General features: G+C 32.9%; 1 long non-coding RNA gene across 2 annotated transcripts; it reads left to right on the top strand.

Moving 5' to 3' along the window:
• Positions 1-9260: 9260 nt before the first annotated feature.
• On the top strand, positions 9261-15761 carry LOC111612363. 2 transcript variants are annotated; one of them, XR_002754595.1, is made up of 3 exons: positions 9261-9378; positions 12826-13044; positions 15293-15761. It is a non-coding gene; the product is annotated as an uncharacterized LOC111612363 (long non-coding RNA). The 2 variants fall into 2 exon arrangements; XR_002754601.1 differs by lacking the exon at positions 15293-15761 and adding an exon at positions 13113-13297.
• Positions 15762-20935: the final 5174 nt, after the last annotated feature.

Here is a 20935-nt window from a genome sequence, read left to right as displayed (position 1 = left end):
TATATATATTTTAGTTATTAAGGATCGAAAGAGGAATAAACCAACATATAAACTGTAGTAGATTGAATTTCGGCGAATCGAGTGACTGTATCTGGTAATAACGCCTGTTGACACAGAAACGTTTAATCACGTGATCCGGCCATTTGTCTATTTATCCATTGATCGTTGGCCCGTAATGGCGCCATTACACGGTCCACGCGCATTTCGTCCTTCCCGCTCGGTCTGGAATGACGTGTAATAGTCTTCGTCCTCGTTTAATAAGGACCGGTCGGTGAACAAACCAAACACTTTCACTCCATCACCGGAAGAAAGTGAAAGTGTGAATACTTCGTGAATTATCAGTAACTTGATCTCGGGCTTCTCCTAAAGATGCTATCTTTTCTGTTTGTCCCTTTCACTAGAAAATTGAATTAATCGCCGAGCAAAATTATTGTTTGTGTTTTCATCTTTGTTTAGAAGTGATCAAAATTCTTTAAGCGCATAAAATAAATAAAAAAGTGCAAAGAATTAACAATTAACAAGTGTTGAAGTATTAAAGTGTAGATAATGTTAAACATTTTACAACTAATAAACAATTAAACGAGGTGTAAACAATTATTAAACTTAATTTATTCATCTGTTTCAGGTGGAGTATTCTTTACACTGTTATTGTTTCCGGTCTGTCAAGATAGTGAAACACAATATTAATTATAACTCAAAGAGGTAGACAGTTAAAATAAGCAAAATAATTGAATGGAATTCAACAAAGTATTGAACCTTTTCCAACTCAATTTATTTATCTGTTGTGGCCAGAATTTTGTGTCCAGCTCTTGTTTTTTTAGTCTTCCACGTTCGAAGACGAGAAATAAAGAAAGTAGCTAATTCTAATCTAAAGAAATGAACAACCGAAATGAACAAAGGAAAACAATTGAATAGAACAGAAATAAACAAGAATGGCAAAGCAAATTTCAATAGAAACAATTGAATAAATAGACAAATTACAGAACAAATAAAGATTTCATTCATCGATACATCTCAGGAACGAATATAATATCGAATACCATTCACGCAAACAAAATTTATATTACATATTTCGTTCACGACGTCAGCAATGGGAATAATAGCGCCAAAATTCCTTCTAGCGTAAACGATAAGAATTACGATATAATCTTATAAATATTACTCGTAAGTTAGCCAACTTCTTCTATAAAAGGATTTTTTAGAAGTTTATTCGTGAAGAATATAATCATAAATCCGTTGACATAACATTTAAATTCGTCAGACTCTCCGACTAGTGGCGTCACACCGATGGGCAACGGAGACACGTGACAGTCATTACGTTGCTTGCCAACGAATATGGCACGAGGCCCGAATATTAAGTGTCATTTGATGGCGATGTCACTCCATATTTCTGCGGTGCCTCGTAAACACATACTTAAAGTGGAGTAAATTTGGTAAGGGATCGTTGCCAGGCAAGAAAGTCGAACAGATAAACGTCTCGATCTCCGACAACGCTCGTGCAATTCTTACACACGGGGATCGATCGATTAAGTTTCTTCTAGAAAATGATTTTTTTTTTTTCAGTCTTCTTTCTATCGAAATTGTTAAAGTTTTCTACTTCTGTTAGGCATAAAATTTTATATCTTTCCGCTCGCTACTCACTTTCCGGCGGAAGTGAACTTCTGTCGCGAGTTTTCGCTAAATTTTCCACCTCCCGCAATTAGCGTTGTGATTCTGAAACGACGATAAATTTCACTCGACTCTCTTCCATCCTTCCTTCTCTTTGCTTTACGACTCGAGAAATTCCGAAATGTTTTCCATTATTCCAGTCGTTGAATGTCGAATTTTACGGTCTTCGTGCGCTTCGTTAACAATTATACCCAGATGAAGCGTTTTTCGCTTTAAGATTACTCTTCTAAAATCTCTAGAAAATTGCCGTTTTAATTCTAAAATAAGTCTTTTTCATTCTGATATAAAATTATTTAAGTTTAATAATTAAATTCCTCTTCTAGATTCTCTCTACCGTAACGAGTTTAACTTATGCAAAACACCTTTAAGTGATTCCTTCAGATTCGAATTTCTATGTAATCATAGCAGAAAAGAGAAGCCACAATAGATTTATCAAAGAAAAAGAGAGAATCGTTACGTTACCCTCTGAACTTACAAGAAAATTCTATTGAAATGAGAAGATTTCGTAAGAAAATAACCAGAATCTTCTGTTATATAGGACCAACTATTAAACTTTTGCGAAAGTATGTTTGAACTGATGAAGAAGAGCATTGATCCAAGTAATATACATACTTATTTTAACACAATTCCTTTGGACTGAGGAACTTTCCCAATTTGAAAAAAAAAGCTTGCCTACTTGTATCTTCAACACTTGAAACTTTTATGAAAATTCTTCAATTCGAATTCTCTTACCTCGGGCGAAAAACAGAATTCACCATATGTTTTACGTGTCTTCAAATCTTATTTTATCCTCTTCTAGGTCCTACTGTCTTACAGAAAGTCTCTATAAATGTATAGAACAATAGGATTCGTATATTCGTAGATTCTAATAATACAACTTAAAGAACTTACAGCAGATTTTTTACTGTTTATATCATCATAAGTACTATATAGAGGAAGAAATACTTACTTAGAAACAGGAGCTATCTCCTATAAATTCATTATATTCGTAATAGATCTAGTCTTGTAGTACATACAGGATGTTAAATCTTCATTACTAATGATCCACTTTAAAATTTAAGCACAGAAAAGTCATAAAATGTCAAAGAAAGTAGACATAATCGGCACGAATCGAGCACGTTTTCATAAATTCGGTAGTTAAATAATAAATGAAAAAAAAAGAGCCACGAAACGTTGAACGTCAATTGAAGCAATACATCATATAATAATGAACAGAAAGATGTTGGTATACAATATTCCAACATCTTTCGAAACTTGGAAGATGTTGTAATGGAATATTTCAACATTTTCTTGGCACTCCTGTCAAAGATGTTTCGCAGCTTCTGATTGAACGATTAAGAAGTGATTGTTCCATTGTTTCACATTGAAACGAATAAGAAAATAAATAAAAGAATTTGAGTTAAGTCTGTGTTTTCTCATTACTTAAATCAAACACCACGAAAGGCGTCGTATATAAATGACGATCGATCAACGCTTTTTAATTAAATTATATAAAATTAATTAAAATGAAAAAATGTTATTGTGCCCAAAATCAAATGATAATGGGTCGCCCAGTTTGGTTTAGTTTATTCGGTTACGGCAACGCGACACATGGTCAATATGCCGAGGAGACATCTTTTCTATTTACTTTTATGGGAAACTAGTCCCTATATAGGTGATACAAGCATGAAGAAACCCGGAAATCTCTACATGACTGAGTAATTTCTATCCACTCGACCACTGGTGGGTACTGGTGCAACATCTGATTCTAGGTGTAATTGTAATGGAATTGAAGGTGTTAAAAATTATTATGATCTTAGATTCAGTTTTCTTAAGTAAATTTTAGGAAAATACTTTATGCTATATTGCTGGTTGCATAATAAGATTACTATTAAAGAATTTTTAACATGACAGTTTATTACGATTTTTTTAAAATAATTATGGTTGTATCGACTTGGATTTTCGTGGTTTTCGTATTATTTAATAATTGCACATCGAAAACTTGATATGGTTATGATGAGTAAATTGATAGCAAAAATGATGCTAGTGATGGGTAACGTAGTTATTTGTGAATAACAGTTATTTAAAAATAACTGTTGGAAAATAATAGGCAAAAATAACAACTGCTACTAGCGCCGTGAAATCATCGATGATGTAGCCCAGGGGTGTCCAACCCGCGGCCCGCGGGCCGCATGCGGCCCAAGGCAAGTTCCAATGCGGCCCAATAAACGTGTAAACAAAACCGACAAATGTTTTAATTTATTATTATTTATTTAATTCAACGATAATTTACATGTCATATAGACTACTGTACTTGGGAAATCTACATTATAAATAATAAAAATGTTATTTGCAATTAACGTTGCTTTTCTCTGGATACGAGTTTGGCTTGAGTGTTATTGGTCGAAGAAAGTCAGGCATCAAAAACTATTGACAAACTATTTCTGTTAAGGTATGTCAAAATTATTTTNAAGTAAAAACAAATTGGATTAAGCATTCAGTTTTAGTTTTATTTGATTTTAATTTAATTTTTATTTATTTAATAAAACATTTAAATGGAGCATTACGGAAAGTTATTTATGACGCAATATTATGCAAATTTCAAGGCTTAGAACCTCCCACCTACGTACGTTTCAATTTCTAGCCAATCATCGATGAATTTTCTTAAAAGTTATCTAATTTATAATGTAATTTATATGGCAGAGGACGACATATGTTCGAAATTATCTAAAAAATCAGATATCAATTGGCGATATATTCCGTTATTTATAGAAAATCTGGTTTGGATGATGATAATTTCGTGAAATTCTCTAACTGAACGGTAATTTATAATGAAAACGTTGGTCGTATCTTATTAAAATTTTGGATAACGAGCATTAAATTATTGTTTGTACGATCCATAAAATGTAACTGACGAAGAAATTAAGAACTTCTACTGTAAGCCCTCATCAAAAGCTTCTAGGTGAGAGCTTACATTGGAGATTCTAATGCGCTCTGTTGTATACTCTCATCAAGAGCTCCCCGAGGTTCTACAAAATTTAATTCTACAATATAGTAGCGCGCCATTGTAACATTTAAATCAAACTATCAAGAGGCCGTAATTCTTATAAGCGATCTGACAATGAGATCTACTGCTAATTAGTACGTTCACTGGGCTATTAAATGAGATATTTTATGGAGTTTCGGTTCGAAAATAATATAAAAAAATCCAATACAACTTCACATAATACTATAAATTTCTAATCAACAAGAATTCATTACTCACTCACCTGTAATAAAGTCTGATCTTGTATACTATTTTTACTAATTTATAATTAAAAAAATGTGAGTTTTACACAAAAAATTTTGAAATTTTTACTTAGTATATGAGTAGAATTAACGTCAAACTATAATACTTTAAATAATAAAATAGATAATTGGTGAGGAAGGGGTGTAGCTTGCTACATCGATCTTCTCTAAAGTGGAATTAACTCGACTCGAATTAATCTTAATACCATTCGAAGTGGATTAGTGGATCTACATGAAAAAATATACATATTTAATGAATGTATAAAATTTGTATCGGTATCGACAATACCTAAGTCGTGCTAGAAACAACGTGTTCTTTAATACGTAGGACACTTGCTTGGAGGGGAACGTGACAGGAATTTTACGAGTTTGTGAACATTATTTGATTGATCTCTGTTCCTTTAAACGATGAGAAACACTTAATATATGTTAATTTATTATAGGTAGTGTTAAATAATTAATTGTCTTCTCGTTAGGTAACCAAGCGAGACGTGTTACCACCCCTTTGTTTATCTGTACGAAAGTCGGGAACATAACGAGAAAACATAGAAATTCCTCTACACGATTTTCATTATTATAACACAAAAAACATCCCTAAAAGAATTGTCGTCTTACCATTTTAATATTATATAATATATACATTATTCTATATTTTTAACGATGAAACAAAACTCAGATTCATCTATAATATTGTAGTTTGGAGATTTCTGTTATTATCATCCCGTCATGTCATCAACCAGATTAGTCTATATGCAAATTATATTAAACAGATTAAATCATTTCAACTACAATTAGTTCATATTCAATTTATATTGTTTCGAAATTGGGCGTTTATGTGTTAATTCCCCATCATGTTTGAAGATTACCATCATTTTCGGTATATTAGCTTTCGCTATGATTTTAATTTGTGTTCTTTGTAACGATAACTGATTGTAATAATGCTAATTTTCTAAATTTGAAGCTGAAAATTTACTTAAAATTTAGCCTATAGTTTGTAATAAAGAATAATTGCTCTATATAATTCGTTTCTATCTTTACCTAACCTTTAACTTTTACTGATAAACCTTAACGATTGTGCTCGTAACATAAGAACTGTTCGAAGTAAAAAATGGTGCCATATCAAATTGAAAGTAATTAAAGCTCTTGGAGTATCGTAAATGGAAGCTGCTAGAGAAAATTCCAATTTAAATTCGGTAGCGAGTAGATTATCGACTTAGTCATGACCGTTCTCCACCCCTACGAGTGGACGTTAGATCTACATTCGCCTATTTTTCTAGTGTTTTTTGCTTACCGAACAGTACAATTTCTACAATCTTTAGCTTTGGAAAATGAAATTTCAACACTAAATATCTCCAGTGTAACGTAAACACCGAGAAAAGTGTCGATTCTTCTATCGAATCTTCCTCTGGCTAACTTCTATATGCACTTTCTTTTACAGTATCATGATATATCGAACAATTCCGTTGTTGTAGATTAATATTTCTCCCTTATTTTTAGTTTTTTCAGCATGTCGAGAGATCGTAACGCGAAATGTATCAACGATAATGTAAAAGTAACAAGTAATTTTGTAAAATGTAAAATAAAAACGTGTTACTGTGGCCGACATCGTAACTCTTGTGCTTCGGGATCGGGACGACGAGACGGAAGCGATCGAAACTACGTCGTTGCGGAATTTGGGCTCTTTATAGAGTCTACTGCCATTACTTTTTAACAAATCAGATTTTCCGAGAGATAAAAATTTCATTAATTTTTTTATGGTTTGGTTCTTGCGTTGGAACCGAAGAAAGCGCCTCGTCCATAGATAAGACGTAATGGCCAGACCGACATCGTTCCTATTTTCTAACGGAGAGACAAAATTTCCGCGCCATTTGCTCGGACAAATGGATATTTCAATTTGCGTCCAGGAAATAATGCACTAATCTGGAAACGTTGACGTCGTTTTTCTTCTCCAAATTATCTCCAGAGAAAAGAGGACGATAGAACGATGCCAGTAAACATTACAAATTCGTAACGTTCTACTTCAGTTGATCTCGGGACCATCAACGTCGTCTGCAACGCAATTTGCAACCGAAAACGGTAACCATTCTTTGATTCTTTTCTCGATATTCTCTTCGAATTGTCTTCGGTCCGTCGGTGGCCGCTTACTTTTTTTAATTTCTTAACTTCTCTTCTTCCTTTAGTCACTTACATCTCATTCCCTTTCGGGTTTTATCAAAAATTGTAGATGGCGTTCGTGTCGCTCGAGTCGATTCTTTCGCCGTCAGCAGCGCCGTCTGGAATTTTTTTTTCTCCTGCTAGCGAGCGATCCGGGCAGCGCCCTCTATCGAACTATCGATGAGACGAAGGTATATATCTCGACGAGGGTTTTATTACTCGCAGCCGCTACTTTATGGTTCCCTGTGGGGTGGAGAGGATATTATGTGGGTGCCATTAACGCCTCTACGGTCTGGTAAATAACAAAAATGCCATCGTACGATCGCCTGACGACAAATTATTCATTCTATATAATCGAAAGATTTATCTGGCTTCGTCACTCGGGAGAACTACTCTCGTTTCTACCACCTAATCGTTACTTCCCAGCACGTACTGTACTCATCGGAGTTAAAGTTGGGTCTTTAATCTGGGTTATCTTCTACTTTGGCAGATATTAAGCAGCCGTTAAAGAAAACGTCTTTACAGAATCGTGCGATGTAACATCGCACGATTCTGTAAAGACGTTTTCTTTAACGGCTTAATCGTTCTTCCACAGATTGTTCGGCGTAACCGGTAGCTGGAAGTAAGGGTAAATTCGGTAACGTACATTAATATGACACGTAACTGGAGAGTTACGTAATGAAATTTAAGTAAATCAGTTTAATTTCGATTTTGGCTATATGATTTATCTCGTAACTGCCCCGAGGAAAATATCGTAGAAGATGTAATTACACTATTAATTTCGGGTATTCGTAACAATACGCTGTTGAAATCATTTTTGCGAGTGCACCGATTAATTATTTAATATATAAATACTTTAAAATATTATATATATATATATATATACGTGGCTAGGATGAGGAGTTTACAAATATTTGACGTGTCTTCAGGCCAGTGCAATTTGTAGATAAACAAAAATTCTAAAGATTTTCAGGAATTTTAAACACTTCTTATATAACGTTCTCGTTTTCCTGGAAATCCGGATGCACAGTCGATAAAAATAAACTGTGCTTAATAAAATGAGGTGAATGCGATGCTGCTGACTTTCTCAACAAGAAAAAAAAAAGAAGAAGAAGCGATTTCTAAACATCAAGCTTCTTGCATGTTTTTTAATAAGAGATATTTACAGCTTCAGGCTTTCTTTCGTCTGAAGAAAAGGAGGATCGAAATAGCTACTATTGGAGAATTTGTTTTTGGTGTTAGATTCATTCTGGCATAAAATATCACTTTCTTTTTTACAAATCGACGGGTTTTTTTTTTAATATTTTTCTAGAGATAAACGTGGTCTCTCACCCTCTCTCGGCTCTGGTTGATAAATGATAAAAAACATGCTCCTTACAGATTCTCTCTCGCCCCTTTTATTTTTTTAATTATTAAGTCTGGAAATCTTCCTAATTCCGGATAAAGCACCGAAGACGTCGAAAACAATAAAATTTACACATTTTATTAAAGTAGTGACATTTTTAATCAGTATATTGCTATTTTTAATCGTTTATAACGGAATTTTTGAATCTGTTGCAAATGAAAATGACTTATATGTCGTTTTTACCGATGCCAATGGCGTATTAAATTTAATTAAAAACATACGTCTATTGTTACTTCACTGAAGGTGGTATTTTCGGAAAGGTATCGAGAATAACACATCGGTTGCTGGAAAGACTCGTTCTCCATTGGATTAGTGAGATGTAAGCCATGTTTGTAAAGCATCTCTCGATAGGATATGACAGCGAGAAGAAGAAAAAAAGACGTTATATCATATTTATTTGTATATTCCCTTCTTAAAAAAAAAAAAGTCTTTCTAGAGTCGAGTAACCCACTTTTCTTTCTTTCTCAACAGAGAAACAATTTTTTAGTTGATTTCAATATTCAAAAAAGATCTTTTGACAATTATTTGGATACCGAAACATGCATTTTTATTATGGAATGTGTATGTAATATTATAAAAAAAAAAAGTCTATAATGGCTTCTATCTTCTCTTACTTTTTCATTTTTCTTAAGAAAATGTAAGATAAATCTTTTGAGATAAAATATTATAATACATTTTTTAGTATCCTTACGCCTACAACAATATCCTTCTTTATTTATTTATTGAAAAATCATTATATGCAAATTTCATTGTTCTTTTCTACATTGTTTATACTCCTATTTACATATGTGGTATTATATCTTATTTAATATTGAAAATATTAAATAAAATCAGTAAAAAGTAGACTTATTCAAGTGATAAGTGTATAATTTCATAATAGAAAGGTATGTAAAAGTGTATGAGCATTTAAAGGCTTTATATATCTACTTTATATACTTACTAGCATATAGGATATGCCCTTAAAAGAGCAATAAGGGTAAATATTAGAAGTGTGAAGGGGATGAAATCAGGTCCAGGTTTCATGGTAGTCTGTTTTTCCTGTGGAATCCTAGAGATTTACTAGGAAATATTTGGAGCAGATCAGTCGAAAGGTTAAGTGTATAAAGAACAAACAAACATTCTGTTTTATATAATTATAAGTGTTTTGTTATAAAGAACTGATCATGCATATACAAGTCGACCCCCCTATAACACTGTTGATAATTCCGTTTTATATGAATTCCATGTTGTACGAGTCATTTAGATTTTATAAATACGTGAGCCGTTCACAGCCAGGCACACGTATTTGTAAAATCTAAGTGACTCGTACAACATGGAATTCATATAAAACGGAATTATCAACAGTGTTATAGGGGGGTCGACTTGTATATGCATGATCAGTTCTTTATAACAAAACACTTATAATTATATAAAACAGAATGTCTGTTTGTTCTTTATACACTTAACCTTTCGACTGATCTGCTCCAAATATTTCCTAGTAAATCTCTAGGATTCCACAGGAAAAACAGACTACCATGAAACCTGGACCTGATTTCATCCCCTTCACACTTCTAATATTTACCCTTATTGCTCTTTTAAGGGCATATCCTATATGCTAGTAAGTATATAAAGTAGATATATAAAGCCTTTAAATGCTCATACACTTTTACATACCTTTCTATTATGAAATTATACACTTATCACTTGAATAAGTCTACTTTTTACTGATTTTATTTAATATTTTCAATATTAAATAAGATATAATACCACATATGTAAATAGGAGTATAAACAATGTAGAAAAGAACAATGAAATTTGCATATAATGATTTTTCAATAAATAAATAAAGAAGGATATTGTTGTAGGCGTAAGGATACTAAAAAATGTATTATAATATTTTATCTCAAAAGATTTATCTTACATTTTCTTAAGAAAAATGAAAAAGTAAGAGAAGATAGAAGCCATTATAGACTTTTTTTTTTTATAATATTACATACACATTCCATAATAAAAATGCATGTTTCGGTATCCAAATAATTGTCAAAAGATCTTTTTTGAATATTGAAATCAACTAAAAAATTGTTTCTCTGTTGAGAAAGAAAGAAAAGTGGGTTACTCGACTCTAGAAAGACTTTTTTTTTTTTAAGAAGGGAATATACAAATAAATATGATATAACGTCTTTTTTTCTTCTTCTCGCTGTCATATCCTATCGAGAGATGCTTTACAAACATGGCTTACATCTCACTAATCCAATGGAGAACGAGTCTTTCCAGCAACCGATGTGTTATTCTCGATACCTTTCCGAAAATACCACCTTCAGTGAAGTAACAATAGACGTATGTTTTTAATTAAATTTAATACGCCATTGGCATCGGTAAAAACGACATATAAGTCATTTTCATTTGCAACAGATTCAAAAATTCCGTTATAAACGATTAAAAATAGCAATATACTGATTAAAAATGTCACTACTTTAATAAAATGTGTAAATTTTATTGTTTTCGACGTCTTCGGTGCTTTATCCGGAATTAGGAAGATTTCCAGACTTAATAATTAAAAAAATAAAAGGGGCGAGAGAGAATCTGTAAGGAGCATGTTTTTTATCATTTATCAACCAGAGCCGAGAGAGGGTGAGAGACCACGTTTATCTCTAGAAAAATATTAAAAAAAAACCCGTCGATTTGTAAAAAAGAAAGTGATATTTTATGCCAGAATGAATCTAACACCAAAAACAAATTCTCCAATAGTAGCTATTTCGATCCTCCTTTTCTTCAGACGAAAGAAAGCCTGAAGCTGTAAATATCTCTTATTAAAAAACATGCAAGAAGCTTGATGTTTAGAAATCGCTTCTTCTTCTTTTTTTTTTCTTGTTGAGAAAGTCAGCAGCATCGCATTCACCTCATTTTATTAAGCACAGTTTATTTTTATCGACTGTGCATCCGGATTTCCAGGAAAACGAGAACGTTATATAAGAAGTGTTTAAAATTCCTGAAAATCTTTAGAATTTTTGTTTATCTACAAATTGCACTGGCCTGAAGACACGTCAAATATTTGTAAACTCCTCATCCTAGCCACGTATATATATATATATATATAATATTTTAAAGTATTTATATATTAAATAATTAATCGGTGCACTCGCAAAAATGATTTCAACAGCGTATTGTTACGAATACCCGAAATTAATAGTGTAATTACATCTTCTACGATATTTTCCTCGGGGCAGTTACGAGATAAATCATATAGCCAAAATCGAAATTAAACTGATTTACTTAAATTTCATTACGTAACTCTCCAGTTACGTGTCATATTAATGTACGTTACCGAATTTACCCTTACTTCCAGCTACCGGTTACGCCGAACAATCTGTGGAAGAACGATTAAGCCGTTAAAGAAAACGTCTTTACAGANGTGTATGAGAGATACAATTGAATATGCAAGTGTAACGCGTCGAATTTCTAACAGAGGGTGATTTTTTACGATGTCATGACAATATTTCGGCGGAGTGTGAAGATTTGTTTTGTTTAGAAAGTATGAAAAACGACTGTTGTCAAAATCTGTATGCAGCAAAGTGCAGCAGGAAAAACGTCATTCAAAACGTTTTTTTTTTATTTTCCAATGCACACGAGTTAAATGTTTGAGTCGTGAGTTGTATCATTTTACAATACTGGAAACAAAAATGTATACACGAATACGTGCTTAAAATAAGATAAATTATTATTTTAACGATTATCTCGTTGTTTATTTTATTTCACAAAAAAAGTTTTTAGACTTTCTTGAGTGTTTTTAGTGTGTTCTGAAAAATCTAATTTTTAAAAGGGTATTTTGGAGGATCTTATACATTGAAATCATTCTAAATGATCGAGGATAACACAGTCGAATTTCGTTTCCCGTGTCGTTCGGGTGTTTGGGAGGATGCCAAACAAATTCAGTTAAGTAAATGAAAATATTCTATTACACAAAAGTAATATTATGTAATTTATATTACTTTATCCTTCTTTATTAACGTCACTACACATTCATGAAACTTCATTCCAATTTTGTGTGTGTGTTAGGGAGTTTTAATAGACATTAAAATCCCTAACCGGATCCTGGTATGTAAGAGGAAACAGTTTTAGGAATGTTTTATTGTCAAATTTTTATCAATTTTAACAAGTTTAATTCTAAGACAATAAATATTAAGTATTATGATTAACAATCGCTCTTCCGGGTGATGAAGTCGAAGATGTTTTAACTCCTAAAAATTGAGTGCAGTTGCGAAAAATATTCCGTGAAAAATTTTACTCTTCTCTTTCGGATTGACCAAAGATAGATTCTTTTTTATTTTATTATTATTTTTCTATTTTATCAGAAGGAGATAGAAACCAGAATTGTTCATTTTCCCATCTTGGATCATCGATCTGGCTACCAATCTGACCAGCTGCCGATTCTCTACCTCTTCGTCTTATAATCGGACAGTTTAAAAATGGCATTAAAACCCTCTCCGATCAACACACTCCAGCTGTTCCTCTCAAATAGACGAGTAGAATGCAATTAGACTTACATTTAGTCAATGGAAAGTTATAGTTTGGTAAGTAAAAGGGAATATAAAAAAACGGGTATTTCTACTATACTTTTCTTTTTAAAATTTTCTTTTAGAAGAATTTAAAATGGATAATTTAGAATCTTTAAATCACGATACAAAACGAAAAGCAAGGGAATTTCTCGTAAACAACCGTATCAATATCAAGTCTAAGAACTTTGTAAATTGATATAGATACTTTTTGATAGATCTGTAGAATACGGAAGATCCATTAAAGAAAAAAATATATATATACCTTAATATCTATACCCTTAGTATTTGTATTTATTATCTACTTAGATAGACCATATATATAATACAGTAGACCCCCTTATAACACTGTTGATAATTCCGTGTTATATGAATTCCATGTTGTACGAGTCACTTAGATTTTACAAATACTTGTGCCAGGCTGTGAATAACTCACATATTTGTAAAATCTAAGTGACTTGTACAACATGGAATTCATATAATACGGAACTGTCAACAGTGTTATAGGGGGGTATTTGAGGCACTATTAAGAAGAGATAAGTGAACTTCTAATATATGTCTCTGTGTAGTTATTCTATGCATATTAGTGTCAAAAATTTCGATAGGACCGGATTTATGCTTAAGTTAACCAAGTACAGCTTATTGTCTAACTCTACGAGGTATGTACAATGTAGTATCTTATGTTTTTAAATTTATTATTCGTTGGTGAAGAGGGAAGGATGAGTTCTCAATGTTATAACTCAGAGCCACAACAAATCTAAACTCTACTGTATATTTTAGTTTCTTTCAAAGTAAGAGTAGCGTATAGTAAGTTATATCGAGAAAATATTGTTTGCACAAAAAAGCAATATCTAGCTTTTGACATATTTTGATTTCATCATTATTGTATATACGTCTGTATATCAAAAAATAGGATGTTCCAAATAGGATTTGACTAGCTTCGAGATGATATACAAGTCAGTGACAAGCTATTGTATACAATATATAACAAATAAAAAAAAAAACTTCAAACTTTTCAAAAGGAACGGACTTTATTCTTTTTATATATCAAACTTACGACATTTGACCTCATTAATTCCTATTCAGAACTCTTTACTTTATATATATTAATCATTATTAAATTGTCCTTCTTTAATTTTATATGAAGAAACAATATCTGAGCCATCAGCTATTGTTTATATATTTTTTTAATCTTAAAATTAACACACGAAGATCAAGTGCAGGAGAGATAAGATATAAGAAACTGAACAAGATTTCAGTTTAAAGAATTCGTTGACACGACGATTCTTATCAAAGATAACAGAAAAAGTACAAGATGTATAGGGCAAATTTTACACGAAACGATTAAATAACTGTCTTGTTTTATACTTATTAGAAAGAAAATACGACTTTTATATACAGAAATCAATTGTAAACATATTTGGTGAAAGAGATCAACGTAAATTCTAGATTCTTTTACTTAATTAACGTTATATATGTAGTGCAGAAAGGGGTGATTAGCATATGTCTTTTAATATTACAACAATGTAACGTCCAGAACAATGTAAGATTTTCTTAAATCAATTTAAAAATCTTAAAAATCGTTAAACTAATAAAAGAAAAGAGTTTCAAAATGAAGTTAAAAGTTCATAAATTATACATGGTGTGAATATTTAGAATACATTTTTTGTAATTTTTGAAGCGAGAGAAGAATATAAATTGACTCTCTTCGAAAATTGTGAATTATAATCGTATAATATTAAACAAATTTAAAAACGTGGTCATAATTTTTATGCCCTTTTAGAAGTGTCTTTCTCGATCACCGACGAGGCCTGGATTCGAATCGAAATAGAAGCGTATATGTAATGTAGGCCCTTATATAAGCCCTTCGATGATAGTACCCTGAGGAATTTGTTAGGCTGACTCGAATCTAACGTTTAAATTTTATAATTACTATATTTTCTCATGGGGTCTATTCATTTTATCAGAATAATTACACTTCATTTTGATGTCAGACTAATTTTATAACGAATAAGTATATAATTGACGTAAAGAGTACATTATCTCGACTTATGAGTGATTTATGTTTCAATCATAGCCTATTTATGCCACTTCTTTATTCATTTCTTACAATTATGTTGACATTTTAGCGTGCAATACCTGCAACATAAGCTCGATATTGTATTGAAAAAGTGTATTTAGGAATTCACATTATAATGTTTTTGCTTGTTTTCACGTTGTTGAAGCAGTTAATAACATCTCATCGATTATTATTTTCTTTTCCAAGTGGACAAAATAGAAAATTTATGTTGAAAACAACCAAGAAATTCACGACAAGTGGAAATTAAAATCTCTCTCGACGGTCGATTTCCGGAAGAACAGTCTCGAGTGATCTACAAATACAATATCCTCTTTCGGTTCTACAGCAATAAAATTTTAGAAGAAACGAAATTTTTATTGTTAGTACGAACTCTTCGGTTCTCCAGACGAACAAATCGATGGAATGGGTAATGGAATGGTCAGAGCACCATCAGAAACATCGATATTCTTGTATTCTGTATACATTGATGCGTATCCCTATTATTCTATAGTAGAAAAGAACAGGGAATTCGAACTTCTGTACTCGTTTCAATCATCTAAGACGTTCTCAAAGTTCTCTTTACAGTGCGAGCTCTTCCAGTACATCAAGTACTAAGTGAAAACACTGGTTATTACATATGTTGCTATGGAGTTAAATAATAAAAAAATCACTTAAAACCCGTGTTTATATCCAAAACCTCTTAAGTTATTCTATTAAGAAAGTATACATCACTTAGGAATTGATATTCTTCTGAAGTTTATTGAAAATTCTCGTGTATGCAGATACTATCATTTAAAGAAGAAGATTGCTTTCTTAACGATAAAAAAAATTAAAGAAGAATACGGAAATATCTTTGCAGTACACAACTCTACGAGATTGCAGTGTTGTAAAGAGATGACAAAGCGATAAGAGAGTTTAGACAATGACTAAACTTCGAGCTGAAGAGAGCAGCAATTCTCCAATAGAAAGACACAAGAAAAAATCGCCACTTATATATCGAGAACATGTCTTTACTTAAAGTACCCGATTGACCGCAACGAACACAAATAGAATAGAGAAGAATTACTTCCTCTTTTGATTCTTTTTTTCTTACATTTTTATGGTTTTTGGCATGGAATCTCTTTGGCCACGCTTCTTAGCAATTACAAAAAAGAGGTGAGGCCCATTAGCGGCAATGGCAAGGTGAACCGCAATTACTTCCGCAATAAATTAGCGGCTGGAACAACGAATTTAATTAACGAGTTTCCAAGTAAACATCTTTAAACCGCGTCTTTCTTTATGACATTCTAATGATGATTATCTTAAATGCATTTCCAAGTCCGATTCATCCTCCTCTATTCGAATAACTTAACATCTTATACGCAATATATCTTCTATATTTTATATTCATTATTTGATATAGTAATGTGTCATTTAGTAAATAGAAATACCCCAAGAGTTAAAAACTACGGTAAGAATTTATACCAATCACAAACCTCGTGTAATCTAGAATTCCTTCGACCAGGAGAAGCCACACCGAATTAAGAAAACATGGAAGGAAAAATCTGTCAAACTGTTTGCCAAATATGTCAAAAGTATAAAAGTGTGTATTCCTTGTTACGTTCTATAGAAAATTTTCTTTTCTGTCAATCTTCAGGGGGTGAAGTACAGTTAACTTCTCTTTTAATCTCTCTCTCTTCCCTCTCTCTAAGAGCGTTATTTAAATTAATATCTGAGATAAACAAATTACGGATATTAAACGTAATTCTGAATCAGTTTATAGACCAATCTCTAGCAATTTTATGAATAGAAGAAAGAAAGCAAATAATAGTTGCTCTTCTTATTGATTCATTTTATACGCTCAGTGAAAAGTAATATATAGAAATTATTCTCCAGCACTACAAGAGAATAATTTCTCAATATTAAATAAATAAAATTGCAAAAAAATTTACGTATATTAAGTTTAAAACGAATATATAATAGAAGTGTTTTAAACGTTTGTAGACTCAACAGGCTTACATAAAGAAGAAACAACTTTCTTCTAATGTGGACAGTATATTTAAAGGATAAAGTCCTTCGTGAATTCGGAAAATAAGGCCAACTGGATCAACTTTCAAAGACGTATTAGGAAGTAGAAAAGAGTGTTTAGAATGGAAATTCCACATTTACGTTTTTTATCATCCCGCATCCCTGTGTTTTTGAAGCAGACGACAAGTCGGTTAGCTTCTCGACTCTCTCCCCTATCGATCGACAGCAATCTTTTCCATGCCAAATACTGCGATAAATTCCCGGACGGGCGACAGATTCGCCCTTTTCTCCCACTACCCTATCAATTACCGCATCTCATCCCGTCCAATAATTATGTGACGTTGTTTCTGGAAGCTGCCAAACCTCGGTGTATCCCTCGCTCCTCCATTTTCCCAGATTCTGATGGAAATACCCTCACCGAAAGGATCGCCTTACCTTCCACCCCATCTAAATCCAGCCCGGATAGACATCCGATAACCCTCTTTTGATTAGACGATGAATGACTCGATTCTTATTTGAGTGAGGTCGACCCTTCTCCGGATCGTCTTTCGGAAAGGGAGAGGAGGATCCTGCGACTTCTATGATTGATAAAAATCTATTTTCGAACAAAGGAGTTATCTCCAAGAGAAATAAGATAAAGGAACTGAAAACTGTTATTAACAGTAAAGATTGTTTGTTTTGTGATGAGATTTAAGTGATGCTCGACCGCAAGAGGAAGGTTCTTGTCTAACTTTAGGTGAACAAAACTTAAGGATAATGTTTATATCCTTAGTTGTTGTGTAGGAAGCGTGCACGAAATAGCCTTTGGCAACCGTCTTTCCATACCAAAAAAATGTAATCTAACATTTATACACTGTGAGATATATTCATTCGTGGTAAGTTTATAAGGTGACGATAACGAACTTCATCCAATGCAAATCGAAGTTTTTCGTTAAATTTATCTTCAGAAGAGTGTTGGAGAAGGAACACGAGATATTCTATTTTCCTGTTAAATATTGTAGCGGGGCTATTTTATTACCGAGCTATCGGAGGAATAATTACGTCACTCTACCCCGGAGTGGCTAGCGTAATTTTGAAGATGTGAGAGAAGAAAATGGAGTTATGCAAATGGAAGAGAGGGGAGGAGAACGGCGATGTGTCGAAGCGACGTATAGAAAGAACGACGACGCATACAGATGGGCTGTTTACGCCTAGTCTTTAAACGCGTATAATTCTTCGACGATTTTCTTTACCGCTACTTAAGGTCATTCCATGACTCGAGCGGACGACTACAACGACTCATAAAAGTCTCGAGTAAATACCGTAAATCTTCTGTTTCCTCCTCTTTGTTTCGATGCTCTTGCGCCTCCTCTATAACTTTGCCTATCTTCTCTATCCTAGAAGCCTCAGCTCTCGTGGATCACGCTACATTTGCAGGGTAGTGAAACTGGTAAACCATCTCCACCGCAGTGTAATCGTCCTTTACCGATCTCGCCGTAGATCCTAACTGATATCGTAAATAAAAAAAAAAATGGATACATAAAGACGAATCTTTTTTCCAGTGGTATTACTTAACAGGTAGATCGCGACCTACCCTTCCGCTCTTCCTCAATGCTAAAAGAGAGGATAAGTGAAGAGGTTGGGAAATGGTCGAGTAGTATAAACCGATCGAATCGAATCGATATAGACTGTAAACAGACCGTCGAAAGGAGACGTCATCGCTTTTCTGTCATCCAACGATTTCTGATATAGAACAGACACCTTTTAAATTACATTAGAGTGAAACGGTATCCTTCCCTAGAGATGAGTGAGGATTTTTCCGGAAGGGAAGAAATGGCGCTAGAAGCTACATAGTGGAAAAGGTAGCGGAACGATAAGAGAAAGGAGAAAAGCAAAGGAAATCGTCCAAATATTGAACATGTTTGTTGAAAAATCTGAATTGAACGAGACCGGACTTTCTCGCTTCTACGAGCCGGAGGAGCAGGAAGACCGCCCACTAGAAAAACAATGGGAAAAATTCAGGTAAAGCAAGAATAAAAAAGAAATAAGACAAAAAAAAGCCAAAAGCTTAACAAATTATAGGCGATGGCAAATAAACCAATGGTATTTGTGTTTTTATTCACGTAAAACTTCTGTCAAATCGACTCTCTTCCCTCTTAACCAAAGTGTCCTCGTTCTCCTGCGCTGGCATTTTAAGTTTTATGTAGAGACGTACATTTGTCTGAATGTTTTTCATAAGCTATAATTAAAGGTTTGAGATTCTTGATTGGCTTGTCTTAATTCTTTTTATAACCATAGACACAAGAAGGAATATACGGGATAAACAGTAGTGTGTTCGACTTCCTTCTCCTTATTATTAATCACGACTGTTGGAAATTATTGTACCGGTGCTTGTTTTAACTGAATAGCCCACAACGATGGTATCAAAAAAAAGGACATTCATCTCTTGGTGAAGGGGACGAGATGCATCTTTAATGCACGAGCACGCGTCGACCGATTACATCATTCGCCTTATGTCGACTTTGTTGACTTTATCCGCCTCTCCACTAGTTTTTCGCCTCATTAAGCGAGACTTTGTATGTATGGCGCCGAGATACGTCGAATTTAACAAAGGGAATCCGTCTTCTGCCGACTTAAATCCCCGCCTCACCCCATAACATTCTCTTTGAGACGAACGTTCCGTGTTACAAATTTTTCTAACGAATCGGGAGGTATAAACAACGACAATGGTTAACTACTTCCGGCAAGTAAACCTCCCTCGTGCCAATAGATTCAACACGAGAATCTTTCGATCACTCCAGATTCGATTTTTCCAAAATATATTTCTCATCGTAATGGTGTTAACTAGTTAAATACTAAACTGTACTCTAATACGAGTGATGAGAAACGACGTAGACAGTGTTGAGTTACATTACCTTACTACCTTACATCACCAGGGAGTATCAAGATGTTGCTACAAATAACTTGGTAGATTTATCACGATCTAGTAGCATCCTGAAGGGTTTAAATTGATGATTTTATATATTTTCGAACGTTTAGTATCATCAAACATCCCTATACAGATCATATATAAACTCAATTTTTTCGATTTTTATCCCTTTAATGGTTAAGGTGGAAGAAACTAATGTATTGTGTGTGTTAAGTGGAGCACGTTTAGCTGCTAGAATAAGAACAAAAAATACAGCAACTCATTAAAAAGGGATTTAAAAGACGATAAGAATAGTTAAAGAAGAGCTTTTTACCTTTAAAAATAAACTAAAAGCTTAGAATATTTATGAAGTTACAGAAATAATCGATAAACATTTCACTCGTTCACTAGTAATTCTATTTAAGTAATAAAAACAAAATAAGTGAATATATATTGAGAAGGTTATACGCTAGAAATGTGAAAAAAAATATATAGGGCCTGTATATAATTTTTATTAAAGTATTCTGTTGTAATCTGTATTTTTTGAGACATTTAATTCAGCTTTCCAACAACTTTTTTAGTTACTTATGCAAATACTTTTGAAATGTTTACGAAGGTAATTTATAAGTAATTTTTTTCTGATCACTTTGCAAAAGACGATAACACTTTTACGTTATGCTTTTATTGAAAAGAAGTCTTGCAATCGTGCTTAAACTTCTCCAATTACTTCGAATCATACAGTAATCTCCGCATCACTAGAAGAATCACCGAGTATCTTTACCATTCTAGCATGAAACATTTATTAGTTTTTTTTTTCTTTTATTTATTAAAAAAAGTGATTTTATTTTATAAATTATTATTATTATTTATTTTCTTCAAATATACAAAAATGATTTCTAGTATCTCAAGTAATGCATTTTTCTAGATAAATATTGGAAACCGCTCCTTATTTCGTG

Source organism: Centruroides sculpturatus, unplaced genomic scaffold, assembly GCF_000671375.1.
Source record: "Centruroides sculpturatus isolate CEXI.00-Female unplaced genomic scaffold, Cexi_2.0 scaffold18, whole genome shotgun sequence".
Taxonomy (NCBI): domain Eukaryota; kingdom Metazoa; phylum Arthropoda; class Arachnida; order Scorpiones; family Buthidae; genus Centruroides; species Centruroides sculpturatus.
Note: the sequence above shows the minus strand (reverse complement) of the source record. Positions and strands in the feature narration are given on the sequence as shown.